The sequence below is a fragment of the Apteryx mantelli genome, unplaced genomic scaffold, assembly GCF_036417845.1.
Source record: "Apteryx mantelli isolate bAptMan1 unplaced genomic scaffold, bAptMan1.hap1 HAP1_SCAFFOLD_33, whole genome shotgun sequence".
NCBI lineage: Eukaryota > Metazoa > Chordata > Aves > Apterygiformes > Apterygidae > Apteryx > Apteryx mantelli.
In genome coordinates this window covers 4867764-4889629 of record NW_027118682.1, presented here as the reverse complement: position 1 = coordinate 4889629, position 21866 = coordinate 4867764, and positions in this window count along the sequence as shown.

Below are 21866 nucleotides of genomic sequence, written 5' to 3'. Positions count from 1 at the left end.
GTTTCTCTGGCTGGAGAGGTGAAACGAGAGCAAGAGGGCAAGCGAGATGGAGGACTGCTGGATGGACACCATCAGCCAGGACCACAGCTCCTTGTTCCCAGCGCTCCTGCAGCTCTCCACCAAGGGTAAGGGCTTTGGGAGATCCTTCCCGAGGTGTCGCACAGAGACTGTTAACTGCAAAAACTGCTGTGGATCCCGGGCTGTGGGGGTGGCTGGACAGGGCTGGGGGCTGCTGCGAGAGCCCTGCCTGAGGGTCCCCTCTGGCTCGGGGGACAATGTGGCAGCCAGGACTCCTGGGTCCTGGGGCTGGGGCTGTCCTGAGCCCCAAGGCTTCTGTGCGGCCAGCTCCATCGCCTCTTAGGGTGGGGGGGGCATGGGAATCCATGACAGGTTTCCCTGGGAGTGGGTCCCCCTTTGGGGTCTGGCTCTGTGAGGAAAGGGGTCCTGCATCCCAGAGGATGAGGTGGCCTGCAGCTCCATGGGGCTCTCAAGACCCTGCTGGAAATGTCCATATACCATAATGAAACCATCACCTTTTAATAACCCCAAGTCCTCTGGGTGTTTGGGAAAATCTCTGTTCCTTCCCCCTCGATCCTTCCAACTTGGCGCAGCATGTTTTGCGCTCAGAGATGCCATCTTCAGATGGCCACAGCCCCTGTCCTCCTGCAAACTGGGCTCAAATCACTGCACCCAAAAGAACATACATTGGAGAGAGCAGATTGGAAACAGGCGGAGGTGCAATCCCCATTCAACAGGTCCTGGCTGACGCCAAGGTCTTTTCTCTGAGTTGGGGTGGGCAGTGCTGGGGTGATCCCAACACAGCCATCTCCCCCAGCCCCCTCACGACCCCACACCACTGCTCCCTTGCCGAGCCCCGGGGCTGCTGTGGGCAGGGGCCAGGGGCAGGAGGGGGAGAGGACACTGCCCTGCCCTGGGGGCAGCAGGACACTGCCCGCGGGCTCCACAGCCCTGGCCAGCCCCAGGGCCCCCATGCCGGTGCCACAGATGCCACCAGCACACACCCCAGCGCTGCCCCCCCGCGCCCCGCACGGCCCCCAGGGCGCAGGGCAGCCAGCAGCCCCACAGGGCCCCTGCCGCCCAGCCCAGCACCGCCAGGGCAGCGGCCGCACCCCGGGGCCCCGCACTGCCCGCCCACACGGCGCCGCGCTGCCCCCACGCCCTGCTGCGCCCCGCGCTGCCGCCCACAACATGGCGCCCGACCGGGGGGGAGGGGGCGGAGCTGGCTGCCAGGAGAGGAGGGCCCAGCGTTGCCATGGCATTGCCCCAGTGCAGCCCTCCTATTGGCTGTCAGGAGGAGGAGGGCGGGCATCGATTTCACTGATGGCTCTGTCAGCCAATTGCAGTCCAACATGTGGGAAAAAAAAGACGTCAAAGAAAGAGGTGAAAGAGGAGCGGGAGCAAAGCAGGCGAGAAGCGAGCGGGCGAGAGGGTTTGGTGGGGGCTGCGGGCGCGTTCAAATGGCGGCGGGTGCCCTCCCGCCGGGGCGGGGCAGCGGTGCTGGCGACGAGGCTGCTTTGCTGCAGGAGCTGCAGCAGGGGCTGGTGGGCCGTGAGCAGGGGCCAGAGCGACGTGGGCCAGAGGGGGGAGCTGCCCTGCAGCCAGACGTGGCGGCCTGCCCCGAGCAGCTGGGCCGGGGCGGCTCGGTGGGGTTTGGGGGCAGGAAGCTTTGGCCCTGTGGTGGCTCTGGGATCCCTGTTAAAGCGTTTCCCTGAGGTGCTGCTGCCAGCGCAGCCCCAGGTGCTGCTGGGATCTGCGTTTGGGAGGTGCTGGGCAAAGTGTGAGCAGGCTGCTGGTGTCCTCGCGAGGTGCCCTTCCCAATGGTGTCTTTTGTTGTGAAAACTGCATTTCTGAGTAGCTCTGGGAGGGGCTGTGCCTGCATGTCATGCCGTGCCTTAGCCGTTGGTTTTGCTCCCTGCCTCTTGCTTTGCGCCGAGACCTGTGAGCCTGGCAGCAGGGTGAAGGGTGTTTGCAGAAGAGCTGTGTAAGTGTGAGCTGTTTTGCTTGTCAGGGCCTTGAAAGTTGATGAACAGCCAGTGCTTGCACTTGCCGTTGTTCTTTCCGTGCTGCTAGGTCAGGATGAAGAGTTGCTGAATTGTGTCTCTGCTGGTTTCACCAACTGAGATGCCCTGGCCTGAGTCCTTCCGCGTGTCTCCAATTGTCAGGGCCTAAAATAGGAGAATGCTTGTTGTCCTGGATGTGTAGAGGATTTTCTGGTTTTGTTCAGCATTGGGGAAGGAACCAGAGTTCTGAGTTGCTGGAAGCTTCTCCCTGTGCCTGGGACATGAGGCCCTGCTGTCTTCAGTTTCACAATCGCTGTTCCCATGCAATCCTCCCATTAGAAAATGTTGCCAAGAATTACTTGCAAGCCTTTTTCCAATTGCTAAGTTTTATGGGCTGCGTGTAGAGGCTATTTAGGCAAAAGGTAATCTTATTTTGGGGCTCCTAACTGATCCGTAAGGGGTGTTTTGCTGCAGTATAAGCATTGTGTGGGGAACGACATGGATCAGGGAGGCCGTTCAGTAGGTGGCTCAGTCTTGGGGGAAGGCAGGGGGAGCTGCAGGTGTCAATAGCTGCGTAGCCATGATGTGGGTAGTGAGGTCAGCACTGTCTATGAGAGCTATGCCAGAAAATCACCAGTGTCAAATCAATTCTTTGCAAGTAGCTGATAGGCCAGCAGGAGGCAGATGACTGGGCTCTTGCTGATGAGGTCATTTCTACTTGAGTACCTGAAAGGCCATCTGGAGGAGGAAGGTTTGTCTGTTGCTTGTGAGGTCACTTGTGAGTGATGAACTGATTGGATCTCAGGAGCTATGTGAGTGGAAAGGTGTTTCTGAGGTCGTTTCTACCTGAGCAGTTGATAGGGCAGCAGCAGGTCCACATCTGGGCTATGTTTGGGATATGTTTCTTTTTGAGATGATTTCAGGCTGAGGAGCTGATAAGGCAGGATTTGTCTCATGGCTGGAGAACTTGTAGTGAGGTAGTTTCTATCTTGGGGTCTTCTAGGCCAGTGACAGAGACATGGCCATGAAGGTGACTGTGAGGTCATGTCTTTCTGAGTCCCTGCTAGGCCAACAGCAGGCAGTTAGGCATGGGCGTTGCTTGTGAGGTCTCTTTTGTCAGAGTACCTGCTAGGCGGGCAGTAGTTGATGGCTGGGGAAGTTATTTGGAGGAAAGTTCTGTCCCTGATAGGCCATCAGCAGGCATGTGGTGGGGGTATGCACTTGTGAGGTCACCTCTATGTGAGCAGCTGAGAGGTGAGGAGAAGACGCATGGCTTGGATGCTGGTGGTGAGGTCACTTCTGGGTTTGTTGCGTGTGCTCAGAGGAGGGATTGACCCCTGCAGATCTCTACAGCAATACAGACGTGCAACTCATTAATCAAGCAGAAGTGGATGTTCCACATCATCTGACACAAATTGTATTCCACTCCGTCATCATGAGTTAGTACCGCTACATTTCAAATGCAGATGATGTTCTGTGGTGAGCATGGACATGGAGTTTGCCTTTCCACTTGTTGCTAAGTAGAAGCTTGCAGCGTCCTCGCAGTCAGCTAGGGAGTCCAGCTAGACTTTTGAGGCTGCTAAATGAATGTAGTGCTGGTGTGAGCAGTGGTGTTAGTAATCTCTTCTTGCCAGGGTGTGTGTGCTTTAGAAGTTGCCCCTGTCGAAAGAGCAGGGAGCTTGTGAGATTTTCCTGCAAGGTCTGAATGCTGTGTCTGTCTTTGAGGTGTCCAGCTGCTTTTATGACACGTTTGGAACTGTAACACTTTAGAGGTCTCTGATTTTCTGTCCACGTATGCAGTCATTGGAGAATGGGTGCAAAGGCAGTTGGAGGAGACAGAAGGAATGTCACCCCCCAAAAAGGGTATGGGCCACATTTTGAAAGAGATTTCTTGTTCAGAGAAGTTGAGGCACAAGCAAGAGCGAAAAACTGACCTGGTCAGCCGCTGTGAGAGGACTTCTCTGCTTCCTGGTGGGAAGGTGGGAAGTGAGCAGGCCCCGGGCTGTGAGTGGCTGTTGAGAGGCAGAGCCTGTTGCAAAGCCTTGGAGGACTAGAAAGGAATGGAAGGTCTGGAGAGTTGGGCTTTGTGTGTTGTGGGGTGCTTGGGGTGGCCTGTGTGCTGCCATGTGTGGTGCTGTGGGCTGTGTGTCGCTGATGCAGAGGCGTGTGTTGGTTGCCAACCCTCTGTGAGGTGTGGAGGTAACGGCGTGTTACAGTGCGAGATGCCCTGTGGTGGAGCCGGGTGGTGGCACCAGTGTTTTGGTGCTCAGCGTGGGAGGAGGAGTCTGGAGAGAGCAGTGCTCTGCTCCCAAGGCCCAGCCTGCCATCACAGTGTCCTTCTGGGTGACCTGGGTGAGGACTGTTGGTGACTGTGTTGCCTCCTTGGAGCATCGTGGTGCGAGGCAGGGCTGCTCACGGTTTGGTGGTTTCTGTCAGCTGAGGTTCAGGCTTGCAGTTTCGGAAGGGTTTGATGCTTCGGTGAGTCTTTGGGATTTTAGTGACTGCTGGAGAGAATTCTCTTCTCCCTCCTTAAAGGCTTTCTGTTGAATCTGGACCCTCATTGCATCTTCCCATCTCAGACGCTAATCCATTCCTATCCCTCAGCGAGATGGGTAGTTAATGAAAGCAGTGAGAGGCATTTCTGCACGTTGTGGCTATGCAGAGCCTTGCAGAGAGGGGAGATGCCCCCTCACAAGAAGTCAGGCCTGTGAGGGCGATGGGTGGCTCTGAGACACCTGTGCTTGTTGATGCGGTGGAGGCGGCATCTGCAAAGCCTCTGGTGCCTTTGGCAAGAGTCTCACAATAGCATATTCCTTGAGGCTGCAATGGGGGAGCCATGTGGAGGTAGCTGGGCTCCAACGCCCTGCTCCAGGCAGGTGCCAGTAGAGGAGGTATCTTGGGGCCTCTTCCAGTGAAGTTTTGATTATCTCCAAGGATGGAGATCTGGGAACCTCTCTGGATCCCTGTGCCGCAGTTTGGCCACCGTCACAGAGAAAAAGGTTTCTTCATAACGTCTCAGAAGCATTTCCCATTGTCCGATTTGTCCCTGTTGCCTCCCATGCTACTAGTGTGCACCTCCAAGAAAATCCGGCTCCGTCTTCTCTGTGCCCTCCATAAGGTAGCTGTGCACAGCATGAAGATGCCCCTTGGCCTTCTCTTGTCTAGGCTGAACAAAGCCAGCTCTCGCAGCCTCTCCTTTTATGCCCCACGCTGCAGCCCCTGCCCATCTTGGTGTCCCTGTGCTGGACTCCCTGCTGTGTGTTAGTGTCTGTGCAGAATTGGAGAGCCCAAATGGGACCTGGTATACAGACATGGTGTCAGCTGTGCCAAAAAGAGGGGTAGAATGTCTTGGTGGCCCTGCTGGCTGGGCTCTCCCCAATAGAGCTCAGCACAGAGGGGAGACATTTGCCCCTGCCTGTTGCGACTCTGTAAGGCCAGCAGAACTGCCAGTAACACTCCGATTCTTTCTTTCTTTCTAGGTTGCTCCACTCATGAGGTTCCCAGTGCAGTGCTAGAGCCGCTGAGGATGGAGGCAGGATGCCAGGCAGTGTCCCTGTACCTGTCAACATCTTTGCCAGCATCGTGAGCCCTCTGTGAAAGCAGCTGCAAGCGACTGAGAAGAGGCTAAGTGTGGATGCGAAGGCTTCCATAAATGCACCTGTCTTCCCTGGGTGACTTGGGGTGTGGGTTCACATCCTGGTACCCCTGCTGTGCTGCAAATTCCACATCCCACAACTGCTGTTATTGCGAGCCCACTCAGCAAATGCTACGGTGCCCCCTCCTTTTCCTAGGAGGTCGTGGTGCCATACAGGACGAGTGCAAGAGCCTTATAATAGATGCCAGCATGTCTTGAGTGCCTTTGTGTGAGTGCCCCAAAGCGTCCGTAGCTTGACCTGAGGAAGTCTCAGAGCTCTTGGTCTGCTGGCTCTGGGAGGGGTGAAGATGTGCCCAGGGCCAGGTTGCCCGTAGCACCCAGCCCTCAGTGCTCTGTGAAGCCAGCTGTGGAGCCCAGATGCTGCTGCAGAGGCTGCGCAGCCAGGAGAGCTGGCATTTCAGCAGCCGTCCAGTGTGGGGCTGTCTCAGCTGATCTCTGTCCCTAGAAATGCACTGGAAATGGAAGTGGCATGCTGCTGTCATTGTGTAGGTGCTGCAGTGCAAAGGCTCCCAGCTCGGACTTGATGGTACTAAAGGAAAAGCGAGACCAGTTGTTCCTTTTGTGATCTGTCGCCAGGGTGCCAGAGTGGAGCTGTGCCATGATCTGGAGAGAGTCTTGTCAGGAGATGAAAGCCGTTTGCAGAAGACTGTTCTATGTGGAGTGATCACAGCGTAATCGAAGGACGTGAGAGTGGCCCAGATGAGCTTCTCCTCTGTGAAGGTTTGCACTTTTCAGCTCCCTTGTGACTCAGTCAAAGATAGGGCAGCAGCAGGCAGGTCGATGCCATTTGTGCTTGTGAGGTGGGTTGTGCCTCTGAAGCTGGTAGGCCAACAGCATGCATGTAGCGTTGGTGATGATGGTGAGGTCTCTTGTGTCTCCATGCCTCATAAAGGGGGAGCAGGCCCATTGCTGCTGTTGATGTTTTTGTGGTCAGTTGTGCATCAGTATGTGATTGGCGATCAGCATGCACATTGCTGCTGTTTGTGCTTGTTTAGGTCATTGTGCCTCAGTGGCAAAGAGGCCAGGAGCAGCTATATGGCTTCATGGCTGCCTGTGAGGTCACTTCAGCCTCAGCAACTGACAGTCCACCTCTATGGATATTGCTGCTGTTTGTGTTTGTGGAGTCATTCGGCCTCAGTATCTGCTAGGCCACCAGCAGCCACATTACACCTTTTTGTAGTTGTGAGGTGACGTTTCCTTCACCACCTGATTAGACAGCATCAAGCGCATTGCTGCTTTTGTGCTTGTGAGGTCACATGTGCCTCAATGCCTGATAGGTCAGTGCAAGTCACATGGGTGCTGTTTGTGGTTGTGAGGTCACTCATGGCTCAGTGCCTGCTAGGCCAGTGCTGGTTACATAGCTGCAGTTTGTGGTTCTGATGTCACTTGTGTCTGAGTGCCTGATAGGCCAGTGCTGGTCCTGTGGATGCAGTTTGTGGTTGTGAGGTCGCTTGTGGCTCAGTGCCTGATAGGCCAGTGCTGGTGATGTGGGTGTAGTTTGTGTTTGTGATGTCACTTGTGTCTCAGTGCCTGATAGGCCAGTGCTGGTCCTGTGGGTGCAGTTTGTGGTTGTGAGGTCACTTGTGGCTGAGTGCCTGATAGGCCAGTGCTGGTCCTGTGGGTGGAGTTTGTGGTTGTGATGTCACTTGTTGCTCAGTGCCTGCTAGGCCAATGCTGGTCCTGTGGGTGCAGTTTGTGGTTGTGAGGTCACTTGTGGTTCAGTGCCTGATAAGCCAGTGCTGGTGATGTGGGTGGAGTTTGTGGTTGTGATGTCACTTGTGGCTGAGTGCCTGATAGGCCAGTGCTGGTGATGTGGGTGCAGTTTGTGGTTGTGATGTCACTTGTGGCTCAGTGCCTGATAGGCCAGTGCTGGTCCTGTGGGTGCAGTTTGTGGTTGTGATGTCAGTTGTGGCTGAGTGCCTGATAGGCCAGTGCTGGTGATGTGGCTGCAGTTTGTGGTTGTGATGTCACTTGTGGCTCAGTGCCTGATAGGCCAGTGCTGGTGATGTGGGTGCAGTTTGTGATTGTGATGTCACTTGTGTCTCAGTGCCTGATAGGCCAGTGCTGGTGATGTGGCTGCAGTTTGTGGTTGTGATGTCACTTGTGGCTCACTGCCTGATTGGCCAGTGGTGGTCATGTGGCTGCAGTTTGTTGTTGTGATGTCACTTGTGGCTCAGTTGCTGATAGGCCAGTGCTGATCACATGGCTGCAGTTTGTGTTTGTGATGTCACTTGTGGCTCAGTGCCTGATAGGCCAGTGCTGGTGATGTGGCTGCAGTTTGTGTTTGTGATGTCACTTGTGGCTCAGTGCCTGACAGGCAGACTGAGGTAGATGAGCAGAGATTGATTTTTCCTTGCTTCTGCTTCTTGTCCATCTGTGTCCCCTGGCTGTGGCTGCTTTAGCAAATCCAAGCTTTCCCCATTCATTTCTGAACTGTGAAGAGAAAATGGATCTTCCTGTGCGATCAAACTACTTCTGACCCCCCAAGTGTTTGATAAAGACGGACAGAAGAAGAGTCTCATGGATGGTGAGTGCTCTCCAAAACCTGGAGCAGGATGTGCTTCTGTTTAAGAGCAGGTATTGTTACTGTAGCCAGGTATTGAAACTGTAGTTCTCGCTGAATGTCGCATTGAGAATGTTGAATTGTTCTTTTTCTCTGCAGGAGAGCTGATGTGTGCAAGCTGTGACTGAAGACAACTCGACTGAAACTCACGTGCTAAAAGTTGTACTGGAGGACACAGAAGCCTTCTGCCTCCTTGAGTTTTGCCTTCTGAAATACCAAAGCACGCTGAATGAGAATCTCTTTTAGTAGGAACAGATTTGCATTTACCATCCAGCCCCCAATATTTTCTGCTTGACGTTAGTAGTAAATTGACAGCAACTATTCCATGTGTTCAGTGAAAGGTGCGCTTAAGGCTCTCAGTTCTGTTGTAGGAAGTTTTTGTGCACCTGACACAAAAGGGAGATGGTCCAGTAGTGATGGTAGCAGCTGGGTTTGGGAGCAAAAGAAGGGAAAAGAAGTGATTTTTTGTTGAACCCAGATTGAAGAATCCTTACAGTGTTGCCTAGTCTTTTTGAAAGCAACTAGAAGAAAAGTTAGAAACCGCTTTCAGTCTCTGTTTGTGAAGCAGAACTATTTGCAAGACTGCTTCTTTGTATCAGCTGACGAAATCTTTCACCTGACTACTGCCTTGTGCCTGGTGAGGAAGTGTGCAGCTGAGACTTGCTGAAAGACCTAGATCCTGAGCCCTGCTTTAGCAGGATGTTATTTCAGTGAGTGTCTGAGTTGCTCTTCTGTCTTTTCTTTCCTGTCCTAGGTGTTCTGTTCTTTTTCTGGAGCTTACAGAGGTAGTGATTTACATGTTTGCTTATGATCTGAGATGGCTCTGTAACCTTTAGCGTGTTGCTTTCCTTGAGGAAGGCAGCAAGCTTTACGTCTAGGCTGGGGCAGTATGCTGTTGCCAGTAACACCAGCAACCTTGGGTGCTCAAAGGGGGTGTTACTGGAAGGCCTGTGAGAAAGAGGCCGGGGACGCAGTGGTGGGAGAAGTAGCTGTGTGTGAGCGGGCTGTTGGCTGGGCGAGGTGTGTGGGGTTGCTGAGATGCTGCAGCGGTGGCAGTAGCTGCCCCTCGAGAGACCTTCCCATGTTTCTGTGGGAGATGATCTGCGAGGTGCTTGGAGGGGAGAACTTTGGGAGCTGAAAGGTAATGTTGGGAGTCAGGGCCCTGTGCAGGGCACTTGGTCTGCGAGAGACTTGCCTGTGGCTGCCCAACCCTGTTGTGCCTGTTCTTTCCTCAGCATTGAGCCACGTGTGGAGGACCCTGGCCAGACTCGAGCAGGGAAGAGAAAATCAGGAGTTACACCTTATTCAAGTAATTAATGGGCGTTCTTGTTCTTAGGTGTCAGGTGCCTTGGAAAACTCTGCTTCTTCTACTAACCCATTGTTGCTGAAATGGTGAGGCTTTTCCCCCATTCTTTTCTCTTGGTGACCAGCTGTGCAGCCAGGGGCCCGAGGAGGTGTTGTGGGGGCTAGCCCTAGGTAGGATATAATCTGTGCAGAGTGAATGTGACGGGATACACTATTTCTAGTGCCAGCAGGAGAGATGCCCACGTCAGCAGAGTGCCCTGGACTGCAGGCATTGTTTTCTGTCTCTGTGCCTCTCCCCATGGGCAGCAGCGAGAGCATTTCAGCCAAAAGTCTAAGATCTTTTGGTCGAGGAAGTCTAAATCAGCTGGAGCATTTATGCTAATCTAGCTTCTGTCGGAAGCTGTAGAATACAACAAGCTCTCTCTGGAAAGAAAGAAAAAAAAGGGGGTTGGGGGAAACAACCTTCCTGGCTAGTTCCTGGCTGAAGTGTCTTTGTAAGGTTTTTGTGAAAGGGAAAATGCATGTTGAAAGTGAATGAGAGCCTTCAGTGTGCCAGTGGCTGTTTTCGGCGTAGTCCGAACTCCCTTCTCCTAGGGGTGACCTTTGTAGTGTCCTGCTGTTTGCAGTAACAGTGGAAGATAAATTCCTTGTGCACCCTTAGGAGCCCTTTACTTAAATTAAGGTAGAGTTTAGAGAAGACTCTTAAATAATCCCTTTGTAACTCTTCGGTGTATGTGTGTGTGTTTTTTTTTGTTTTCTTGTTTGTTTGTTTTATGATGGCAGAGCTTCCAAAGCAAGTAAGAAAATCACATCTTTTCTGGACAAGGCTCGTTCCACTGTTTTTATCAAGGTAGTTTCTTTTCTGGACCTTCTCTAATAAATTGGAGGTATGTAACTTGTGAGGGTGTCCTGAAGTGTGCCCTGCAGAGAGGTCAGATTAAATTGGTTTGCTGACAAACAATTTTCTTCTGTAGCCTGCAGTTTGTAAGAATGTCATGTGTACACATTTACTATTGCCCCAAAGAGGTTTTTTTTAATCCTGTTTGTTATTTAAATAATAGTTCACAAGTACTTCTTTTTACATGTCTGAGGTTATTATGCAGATATATGGGTTTTGTAATTATTTTTGAGTAGGTGCTGGAATTAGGGGCCTAATTTGGTCCAGTGTGGAGTCTCGACATTAAACCCCTAGCAGCTGCCTTGCTTCCGTGCTCATGAACTTTCACAGGATATTCGAAAGGCCTGTTTGTCAGAGTTCGGGCTTCCTGCTCAGCAGTGAGTGTTAGGAAGCTGTCTGCACTGTCCCCCATAAACTGGCAGCCCCGTACATCTAATTGTCCTTGAAAGTTGACTCGTGCTTTTCCTCTTAACAACACTTTGCCTTCCTTAAGCACACTTGGATGTCAACAGCCATATTGCAGCCAGTCGGACGCACACCATGGTGTTCCGATTGCCTGATTCGTGTTGTCATCTGTTTGCCCTTGTGTTGTCAGCTCAGCTCCCTTTGAAGCTCACCACCTTCAAGACCTTCCAGGCTCCTGTCCTAGGTGCCTTGGTGTGGGCAATGCCTGCTGTGGTTGGCTCCTTCCTTGGAGATATTCAAGCCATCTGGACACAGTGCTGGGCAACATGTGCTAAGTGACCCTTCCTGAGCAGGAGGGTCGGAATAGATGATCTCCAGAGGTCCCTTCCAACCTCAACCATTCTGTGATTCTGTGAACTCTAGGATAAAAAGCAAAGATAAATTCATATGCTTCAGGAATCTCTGTGGATGTCTTGGGTTTTTTTTTTGTTTGTTGTTTTGTTTTTAAAACTTGTCCTGGGCCATGAATCAACATGTTAACAGAGAGACAAAGTAGGCCATGAACTAAATTTAAAAGTACAGGTTTTCTTCTTGTCTTAAAATATGCATCCATTTTCTCATCTCTCTTAGACTGACAGATATAGGCCTAAACCAGAATGTGCCTCTTGTGAAAATAGGTAAAACTAGATGGTTGGATTCCAGCAATGCTTCCTTGCTTTCTGCATCACAGAACTGCATGCTCATCTTTTGTGTCCATGCAGAGCCTTGATAAAGTTACTGTGTAGGCACCAAGTGTGCATACGTCAGATTTTCTGCATGTTTGTGACTGACCCTTCTTGTTTCTTGTCATTAGGAAAACTTGGATACGTACTCCCGAGGAGAACTGATGAGGAAATCGCTGACACTCAAGATGGCAGTGCAGGTTAGTTCTGGCTTTCAATTTTCTTTACTGTATTCTGGCCAAAAGCCTCCTCTGAAACAGCTGAAATGAGCTGAACTACTGGATGTTTTTTTATCTATTCACATTTCTGTATAGCCTTAGCACTTACAAGCCATAGTCAGGGACTCCAGGGCCCTGCCGGTAAGCTCCAGACAGAGAGTCATCAAACCAAACCAGTCCTTTTCCCAAATGCTTATAACCAAGCACAAGAGAAAAGGCAAGAGATGGCTGTCAAGAGGTGGGAATACAAGGAAATGCACAGTCCTACTCTGAATGATGAGCACTGCTCTCACTGCAGCAGTAGCCTGAGAGTTTTCATGGGTTTTGAGCAGCCCAGCAAGAATTTTCAGGAGGTAAGGAAGACTGCCAGGTGCATATGAAAACCTTCTCCCAAGCGTGAAGGTGGCAGGTGAGAAGAGAACATGCTCCTGCACTTTTGTATTGAGGGCTTAGTCAGTGAGAGGTGCTGTCAGGGCCAGCTCAGAATTCAGAGCTGTTTTCTGGGCACTCAGTGGGAAATAATGTAGGAAGGAGGGTAATTCATGAAAGGCCTTAGCAACTCTGTTTGCTGTGAGAGAAGACACTTGAAGGGTTTCAGGAGAATGCGCTTTGTGATGAAGGGAATAAGTTCAGAAGATGATCTTTAGAGCAACTTTCTGAATGGATGTGAGTGGGGCAAGGCTGTATTTCAGGACAGAAGAGGATGTTGCAGTAGTTAGCTGATCATGCCTTGAGGAAGAGGGGTAATTTTGCAATACCTCGTGAAGGCAGTACCTCGCCCATGTTCCGCAGCCTGTGCAAGACTTGAACAAGGAGAATAAAAACCTATAAAAAGGTTCAAGCCAAAATTTGTGTGCATCATAATTATCATCCTGTATGCATCATAATTAATTGAAGCTCTCTCAGGAGCTCCCTTCTTGACTTGTCCTGCTGTTTTTGGTAACAGCTGTGAATATGAGGTTCAGGGGAAATCAGGGGCAATAGATTCACAAATACAGCCAATTTACAAGGCTTTACAGTTACTTTGCAAGGGTCTGGCCTATCATATGCCAAAGTCAAGCTGCATATAAGTACCATGTGCCTTTTTTTTTTTTTTTAACTTCTCAACAAAGATGGAATTTTGCTCTCTCAAGGAAGAACATGTAATGCAGTTTGAAATCAGATGCACGACAAATATATATAACGGGCTGGAAACGTCATAGATCTCACAGTACCTTCTGGGGTAGACTGCACTTGATTTTTGACTTAGTGTGACCTAATCTTGTTTTTGTTATTGCCTTTGAAATGCTTGCAGATGGAAACACGCAGTCTACAGCAGCAATTCCCCATCCTCCGCTGATGATGATGAGCAACATTCTGCCCAGGAATCTACTGCAGAGGAGGAGCAAGTGCCCGACTGTGAAGCATTCTCCTCCCTGCTCTTGTAGAGAGTCTAAATGGTGGCAATACTTAATGCGTTGGCATAATATGTAAGTTGTTGGCACTGGTGGCTCTTAACTGGGCTCTCTACCATTGGACTTTTAGAATTGATTCTTTAAGAGCAATTGGATTTCTTTGGAGAGGTTAGGCATAAACTCTAAATAGTTTAATGTAAAATTCTGCTGCCCCTGCGCTTTACAGTAGGCTATTCAGAAAGAAACCCCCCCAACAGAAAATGTATAAATAGAGTCAAGGATGGGGTTTCTTTGCCTTCCTTTAACCTAGGACATGGGTTCTGTTGAATTTATCTTTAGGTAAACTGAGGCATCAATACATTTGTGTGCTTGAAAGACTTCTGCCAACACTGAGCTTTTATAGTAGTAGTAAAAAGCCAGTTCTTAAGAATTTTTAATATGCAGACTATATGGAGATTCAAGGTAGAGGGAATCCCTTGTCATAGTTAAAGGCTTAGTGACATGTGTGATCAAAGGAAAGTCTACTCCAAAAGTGTCCTGGTTTAAAAAGGTGCTTTGTGGTTTTGTCGTCTTTGAGTGTTTCATGTACATGTGACCTTGATTAGTGTATAAGCAGGAGAGGGTTATCTGTTAGAAGTCAATTGTAATCTTTTGCTTGAAAGAGCAGGTGTTTCCCTTTGTGGGCACAATATCTGAATATTTAAGAGTTAGCTGTATATATTCTCTATCATCAGCAAAATTCAATTCACAGCATGATGAAACAGAACTTTAAATTCTTCTCTTTCAGTAAGGTTAAAAGTACTGCAAATAAGGAAGCCAAAACCTTCAAATGTTTTGCTGCTTTCTTCATTGACATTCTCTTGTAAACAACAGTAGGTTAGCTTTGCTAGTTGGTATTTAAGTATCATCTGGAAATGCAGAATACCTTTTTCTTCCTCCCACCTTTACCCTTTCTCCTCAGCTATTGCCGACCAATTCTGGGAGACAAAATCCAATATCTTGCAACTTTTTAAGGAATGAAAGGCTTTGCTATCAAGTCCTGCTTGTCTATCTGGAGATAGATCAGATCCATGGACTAGTAGACTGAGTTTAGTGAACTGTTAAAGATATGAAGTGGAAATGGGAGGAGGCAGATGGACTGTGGGGAAGCAGCAAGGCTTTAGATAGCAGGACAGCATGAGTCATGATATTTGATGATGTCATTTGAAGGAACTGCAAGAAAGGCTTCAGGTAGAGCCTCAAAGATGTCAATGTCTGAGGTAGTGCTACTTGGGCTGAAGGGCTTTGAACTCTTTGAGGAGGCCTACGTTAATTGTTATATCCTAAATCCATTTTCTTCTCATCCTCTTTGGAAAGATAAGGTGGAACTTTTGCACCTTGGCTGCTGGACATCAGAGAGCGACATGGCTTCCCCCAGCCTGAGGAAATGGAGGACTGTTTCCAGGGCCAGCACTGACCCCTGACCTGGGGGCTTAGCCCTGAACTACTGGAGCCTTCTGTGAGAAAAGGGACCCGCTTTGCTGCCAGAAACTCTTGACATGCTGGAATTTCAGTATTCAATTTTAGAAGGAATTTACCAACAGTATCCAAGTTAAGTACTTTCAAAGCCTTTGATGGTAAATGCATCCAGTTAGGATTTGTGTTTCCATGTTCAGGAAGACATCACCAGCTGGAGAGTAACCTGTTTCATCTTTTAAACACCTTCCTTTAAGTCCTGCTCTCAGAAGCCTGGAAAGTGAAGGCTGTACTCCTCCTGAAGTCTGCTGATGGAAATCGAGGTAGTTGTTGTCTTCCTAAAGTCGCTGAAACACAAGATGGGATTGAGCTTCGTAATTTTTCAAGCTTTGGCCTTTATGAAGCAAGAGCTGACACTGTAGTTAAGGCGTTGAAGTGCTCAACTGATTTCTCTGCTGAACAATGTAACAACTCTTCTTTGCAGTGGCAGACTGTGGGAAGGCATGCTTTTAGTGAACACATCTTGATTGCCTTTTACATTGCACTCATTGCATGCACTGGGTGCAGGATATAAACAGCCATCTCAAAGTCACCGCAGTGATTCCACTAGGCAAACTTCCAGATCTGTCAAGTAAGCCTGTGTGTGTGAGAACGTGGGGAAGGCTGGGTCCGAGTGAATCTTGTCTCCGAAAACACTTCAGAAAAAAGTTTTCAGTATTGTTTTCCGGCTAAGCAAATGTTAATAGATTCAGGTAGGGTGCCCTCGTGATAACAGTATCCAGTTGCTTGGGAAAGCACAGCATTCAGGTGCTTCATCTTCACTTAAGTGCCCTTGAAACTGGAAAAGGAAACTCAAAACAATACCTATCCATCCATGTGAATTTGCAAGCAACAAAACTTGTGCATATGCTGGACTGTTGTGTAGTAATGTTGTAAATGGAGCTTCCCAGGAGACTCCCAAAGCCTCCCACCTTACGTGGACATGTGGAACATAAATGAGAGTTGGTGTTGTCCTCTGGCCTGCCTGTGTGCTGGTGAAAAGGAAGTTTGTATGAGAATATTGAGCCATGTAGAATAGGCTGCTATGTAACTAATACCTATGTATCTATGCAAACTAACACATGTAAACACATGTAAAGAGGATGTAAAATGTAAACTGATGAAAACTGTATCAACCAGATAGATAGTACATGGAGACAAAGTGTCAGAACACACCTACCAAGACAAACCGATGACTTAATAATAGGGTATAATTTCTGCTCCGCTTAAATTACAGACCTAGCTACACAGACAGAAATAGACCTTAACCTCTGCCTGACTTCAGAACTACTGAGATGTAAGTCACTCCTAAGGAGCCTCGCAGCTCGGTTTGTGTGGGGCGTGCTTGAGAAAAGAAGCCGAGCCCTTCAGCAAGGTGGATGAGCCTGAGTGCACTGCTGCACCCCCGGGACTGCTGAGTTTTCAGCTCAGGATGGGCTTGTGCCCAAGTCAGTCTGGAGCACAAGGCAGGAAAGGTGAGGGCAGGCACTGTCCTATTCGCCTGGTCATGAATCATAATTTCAAAAGTCATTTTGGAAGAGGTGACCGGCCTTCAAGCTGTCTGAAGAGCTCCCCAGCTCACAGCCTGCTGCCTCATTTCCAGAGGCTCCTTCAGACCAGGTTTCTTGCTCGGGAACATCACAAGCCATTGCCTGTACGTGGTGCCTCAAGCACATTAGCACATGCTGTTGGTACATGGGGGCACTGACTAGACATTATTGGTAGATGACCAGAGAGGCAACCATCAGATAACCCAAATGGAGATCTTCCTCTTGTGTGACAGATGAGCCCTCAACCATGTAACATGTGTGCCCATACTGTCACAGCTCTCAAATGTTTCTAGTAAAGGTCCAGCTGCTGCAATACAGTGAATCTTCTGTAAATTCTCTCCCTGCCACCCTGGAGCATGGTTTCTGAAATACTCATGCATAGCTGGTGCCGCTTGCTGGACCAATAGGCTCACTGCCAGCCTTTCATTAACATTTTCCACAGACATCCCTCCATAGCATAAGAGCATAATTTGCCGCAAGCAAACTATTCCAAAAATCGAGTGTTCCTCAGACTTTTGCTAATGATAGTACCTTTTCTGAGATAACCCCCATTTGCCCTGCAGTTCTTAGAGCTAAAACCAGATTTTGGCATGCCATTTCACATGCTGCCCAAGCATTTGTATTATTATAATCCTAATTCAGATCTCCTCGTGGGCAAGGTTGTCGGTTATCATCTCAGTCTGCCAATTCCCTATCCTTCTTTCAATATCCATTCTCTATCCCCTGGCTGAAATATCTGTTGAAACAATACTTGAACATCCCCCTAACAAATGGGATGTCCCTCTACTCCTGTAAAAAACAGTCGAGCTGCCTTTTCCGGGTCCTCCCACACCCGGGCCATTTGCTGTGCCCACTGAAGTAGATCTCCAGGAGCCCATGGCCAATAAACATAGGCATGCAAGACCAGTGCCAGTGCTCACCACATGGGAACCTCGCTGTGTTCTATGTGGGGTGACAAACAAATAAGATAATCTGTTCCATTTTGTTTGCTCTCCGGTACTGGTAATGAGGAGCAGGAGTAGTATTTCTAAGTTTTTAAGTATTATTGCTGGCAATAAGGTCCTTCTTATGTTCTCAGACATGTACTGAGAAAAAGTGATTTCCAACTAAGCTGTAAAGCCTTGTACCTGCTACTGGCCTATGAGACACAAAGGCAGAAATTAAATCAGATCTGCATCGAAACCATCCGCTTCCTGCTGCCCTATAAGTTACAGGGGCACAATGACCTCATAAAGACAGAGGAGCCATGCGCCTACCGTGGCATTATGTGGTGCTGAGGTAGAAGTAACCGGACAGGTAAAAAACAGCAGACATGACAAGCACTGGCCTGTCAGGCACTGAGCAAGAAGTCACCTCACAACCACAAACTGCAGCCACATCACCAGCACTGGCCTATCAGGCACTGAGCCACAAGTGACCTCACAAACACAAACTGCAGCCACAGGACCAGCACTGGCCTATCAGGCACTGAGCCACGAGTGACATCACAAACACAAACTGCACCCACATCACCAGCACTGGCCTATCAGGCACTGAGCCACACGTGACCTCACAACCACAAACTGCACCCACAGGACCAGCACTGGCCTATCAGGCACGGAGCCACAAGTGACCTCACAACTGTTACGGAAAATCACGCTCGCCGGCCTCCATAACAGGCTCCCACCCTAGGTTCCTGCTGAGGCAGAAGTTCAAAGTCAGATTGGAGAGAAATAAAATTTAATGATACATGTGCGGTAATTACAGCTTGAGCTGGGTGCCTCCGAAGAGGGACCCCGATCAAAGAAATCCCTGGGCAATTATACCCTTACAATCTAAATTCCCCACCCCTTAAGCAATAGTTTGGACCAATAGTAATAGTTAGGTCTGGGTTCTTCCCCTTCTTCCTTGGGCCCCTTCATTGTCTCTAGGCAGGCTGCTTCTTATCTTCAAGGTTGGCTGCTCCTGCTGTCCGTGTAACTTCTTTATCCCTCCAGCTTGAACTGGCTCTGGGGCCCCCTTTTACTTATCTAAGTAAAAGTTCACAGTCTGAGGCCTAAGGCTTCAGCAAATTTAGCTACTAATGCTAAGCAAGTTATGCTAAGCAATTAATTCTAGAGAGCTTCAGTTCAATATTCTCTAACAGTCCTCTCTTTGTTTTTATTAAGCATCCCTGCTAATATGTTAAGCAGAGTTCTCGAAGCCTTTCGAGGCGTACTATCACTCTTCATAATTTTATGTACAATATGGTTTTAAGCTATAGGCATAACATGGTTAAACTTAACACAACTACTACTGGGTGCAACATGTGATTATAGATCCCTTTTGCGGTTGGTGACGATCCCAGAAGAGTCTCCCACCAATGATATTCTCCATCCTTCTTCACTCTTTCCAAGATGTGGTGTATCTCTTCTGTATCATGATGAACAGTGATTAGAGTTTTTTTGTCCATTGTTTCAGATGCGTTTTAACAGTTGACACAGGTCATCATGTTGTTGTAGTTTCTTTACCAATGTAAGATTCATTCCGATGGGGGTAAATCTTGACTTAAGGTATAATTAGATTGTAACAATTGATAAGACACAACAGGAACTGAATAATTAAAGCCACATCCCATAACTTTGGTAAAATTAGGAACACCAATATTTGAGTGATTACTTGTGTCTGCAGTAATGTTATCTACGAATATAAGATTACAGAGGGTTCTCATACACACACATCCTTTTCCAATATATACAAGTATAGTTTCAGGGGTTTCATCAGGATGTATTTCAAAATGACAAACATTCTGTTCAGTATCAAGACAAATGTCTTGAGCTTTGACAGTGTTTATCTCACAATAAAAATATATATAATTTTAAGATTTTCAAACCTTTTTTGCATACCTAGAACATACTGGGTTAGCTGTTCATCTCCGTCCAACAGGCTGGTCTTAGCTGGGATATAAGTTCCTGTAGCCAATTGATGCCCAAATAAGACTTCTGCTGGGGATAATCCTACCGGTTGTATAGGGGTTGTTCTAATTTCCCACAGCACTAAGTTTAAGGCATTAGGCCATTTGAGACTTGCCTGTGTACATACCCGTGCTAACTTGTTTTTAATAGTTCTGTTCATTCTCTCAATTTGTCCTCAGGACTGGGGATGATAAGGTGTGTACAATTCTCTATGAATTCCTAGCATTTGATATAATTTCCCTAAAACTCCTGCTGAAAAGTGCAAACCCCTATCTGAATCTATAGTTTCTGGGACTCCATACCTAGGGACAATTTCTTTTAACAAGGCTTTAATCACTGCAGCCATATCTGCTTTGCCGGTAGGAAAGGCTTCCACCCAGCTGCTTAGTTGATCAACTGTCACAAGGAGATGTTTAAATCCTTCTGCTGCTGGCATGTCAGCATAGTCAATTTGTAGACGCTGGAATGGAAAATAAGCCCGTGGGTGGCCTCTTCTGTTAATCTTTGGATAAGTCTCGTTAAATTTTTGGCAAGTTGGGCAGGTTGTTGTTATGCATTTCGCAACCACATACACTCAGGAGCTGCCCAGGTTTGTAGAATACATGAGGCGACAGTCAATGCTCCTCCGTGTCCATGATCATGATATCATCTAACCATAGAAAGTAAATACCTTAAGGAAAGGATGGGCTTACCCCAATAGTCCAAATTCCTTTTTCGTCTTGAACCGCTTCCCACTTTTTCCAATTCTCTTTCTTCTTCTGTGGCATATACACAGTCATTGGGTGACCCAAAACTACAGGTCGTGTTTTTCTAATAAGGGCTGCTGTAGCTGCTATCGCTCCGATGCATCCTGGAGTGCCTTTGATTACCGCATCTAGTTGGGTGAAGTAATAGGCCACTGGCCTATGGTGAGGACCTAGTTTTTGACCGAGTACTCCACTTGCTACTCCGTCGTTCATGAACAAATAATTCAAATGGCTTACTATAATCTGGTAGTCCTAGAGCCGGGGCTGAGACCAACACCCTTTTTACAGATGTAAAAGCTTTCTCTTTTCCTGGAGTCCAGGTCAAAGGCTCTGTCTCCTCCGTTTTTGTTGCCTGGACCAAAGGTTTGGTAAACTCTCCCAACTCAGGAATCCATGGCTGACAAAATCCTGCAGCTCCTAAAAATCCCCTAAGTTGCTTTTTTGTTATAGGACGGGATATATTGAGAATTGTCTTTACTCGTTCTGGATCAATTAATCTGTGTCTTTCCTTCAAGACAAGCCCGAAATATTTTACCTCTTGTTGACACAGCTGGAGTTTGGATGGAGATGCTCGATGCCCTTTCTCTGCAAGAGCATTACATAGAGAAATAGTGTCTTTCAAACATGTCTCGTAATCTTTACTTGCTAATAACAAATCATCCACATATTGTATTAACACTGAATGTCCTGGAAGTTTGATATCTGCAAGATCATTTTTAAGTATGCGTGAAAAAAAAAAAATAGTCAGAGACCCAGTAAATCCCTGTAGTAGCCTAGTCCAAGTCAATTGTTGTCCCTTCCAAGTGAAGGCAAAAAGATCTTGGCTGTCCTCAGCTACTGGTATACTAAAAAATGCTGCCGTTAAATCAATCACGGTAAAATAAGTTGCCCAGTGGGGTATCTGTGGTAATATAGTTGATGGGTCAGGAACTACTGGATGCGGAGCGATTACATGTTGGTTTACAACTCTTAGGTCTTGTACAAACTGATACTCTGGATCGCCATTTAGAATCCTGCCTATTCTTTTTAACTGGCAGAATCGGGGTGTTGTATGGGGATTCACAAACTCTAAGGATACCCAGTTTTAGATAGTGATCATTTTGCTTTTGGATACTCTTCTCTGCTTCCTTTGGGATAGGGTATTGTTTAACCGCGGGAGGTAATCCCCCCTTTGTTTTGATTGAGACTGGACTAGCTGATTTCAATAGTCCAACATCAATTCCTGAACAGCTCCATAACTTTCCAGGAACTGATTCTAAACCTGTTGGAATTTGCAGATTAGTTAACTCTGGTTCTGATGTCTCAGCCAGAACACCCCCCCTTTCCTGCCCAATGACGGTTTACATCCAGAATTGAGTGTTTTTCATCTGGAGTGAACAAGGCTTCAAGGAGCATTTGCGCACACACACACACCCCCAGGCAGGATCATACGCCCACAGTATTCCTCTTACAATTTGTAACACTTTCTCTGGATCTTCCCTAAGCCTGGGAGTTTGTTGACTCCATGCAATCAAATCTTGGGGCCCCCAGGGTCGGTAAATTCACATTGTAGCTACCTGAGGTGCCCCGTCCGGACCTGGCGGGGGCACTCCTGGCACAGGAACGACGTGCAAAGGGGCTTGAAAGGCAGAGGGGGAAGGCAAGGGGGGGGTATAGAGAAGTTGAAACAGAGGATAGCGCATAGGGTGGAGCAGTTTCCACAAGCGTTTTAGCAGCTGCACTACTTTCAATACTCTGAGAAAATTTTTCTTTGTCCAACTGTCCCATACATACCAAAAATCCATTTGTCTGGGGAACCTATCCTGCAAATGGTGACGCAGGAAAGTTAACTCCTGATGACCAAAGGTTCCCTGTGGCGGCCATCGTTCTGCCGGGTTACCATCCTTTGTCGGGAACAGCCAATCCTCCTGACATAGTTGGATCAACCCCCCCCCCCCTTTTTTTTTTCTTAGGTTCTTGGTA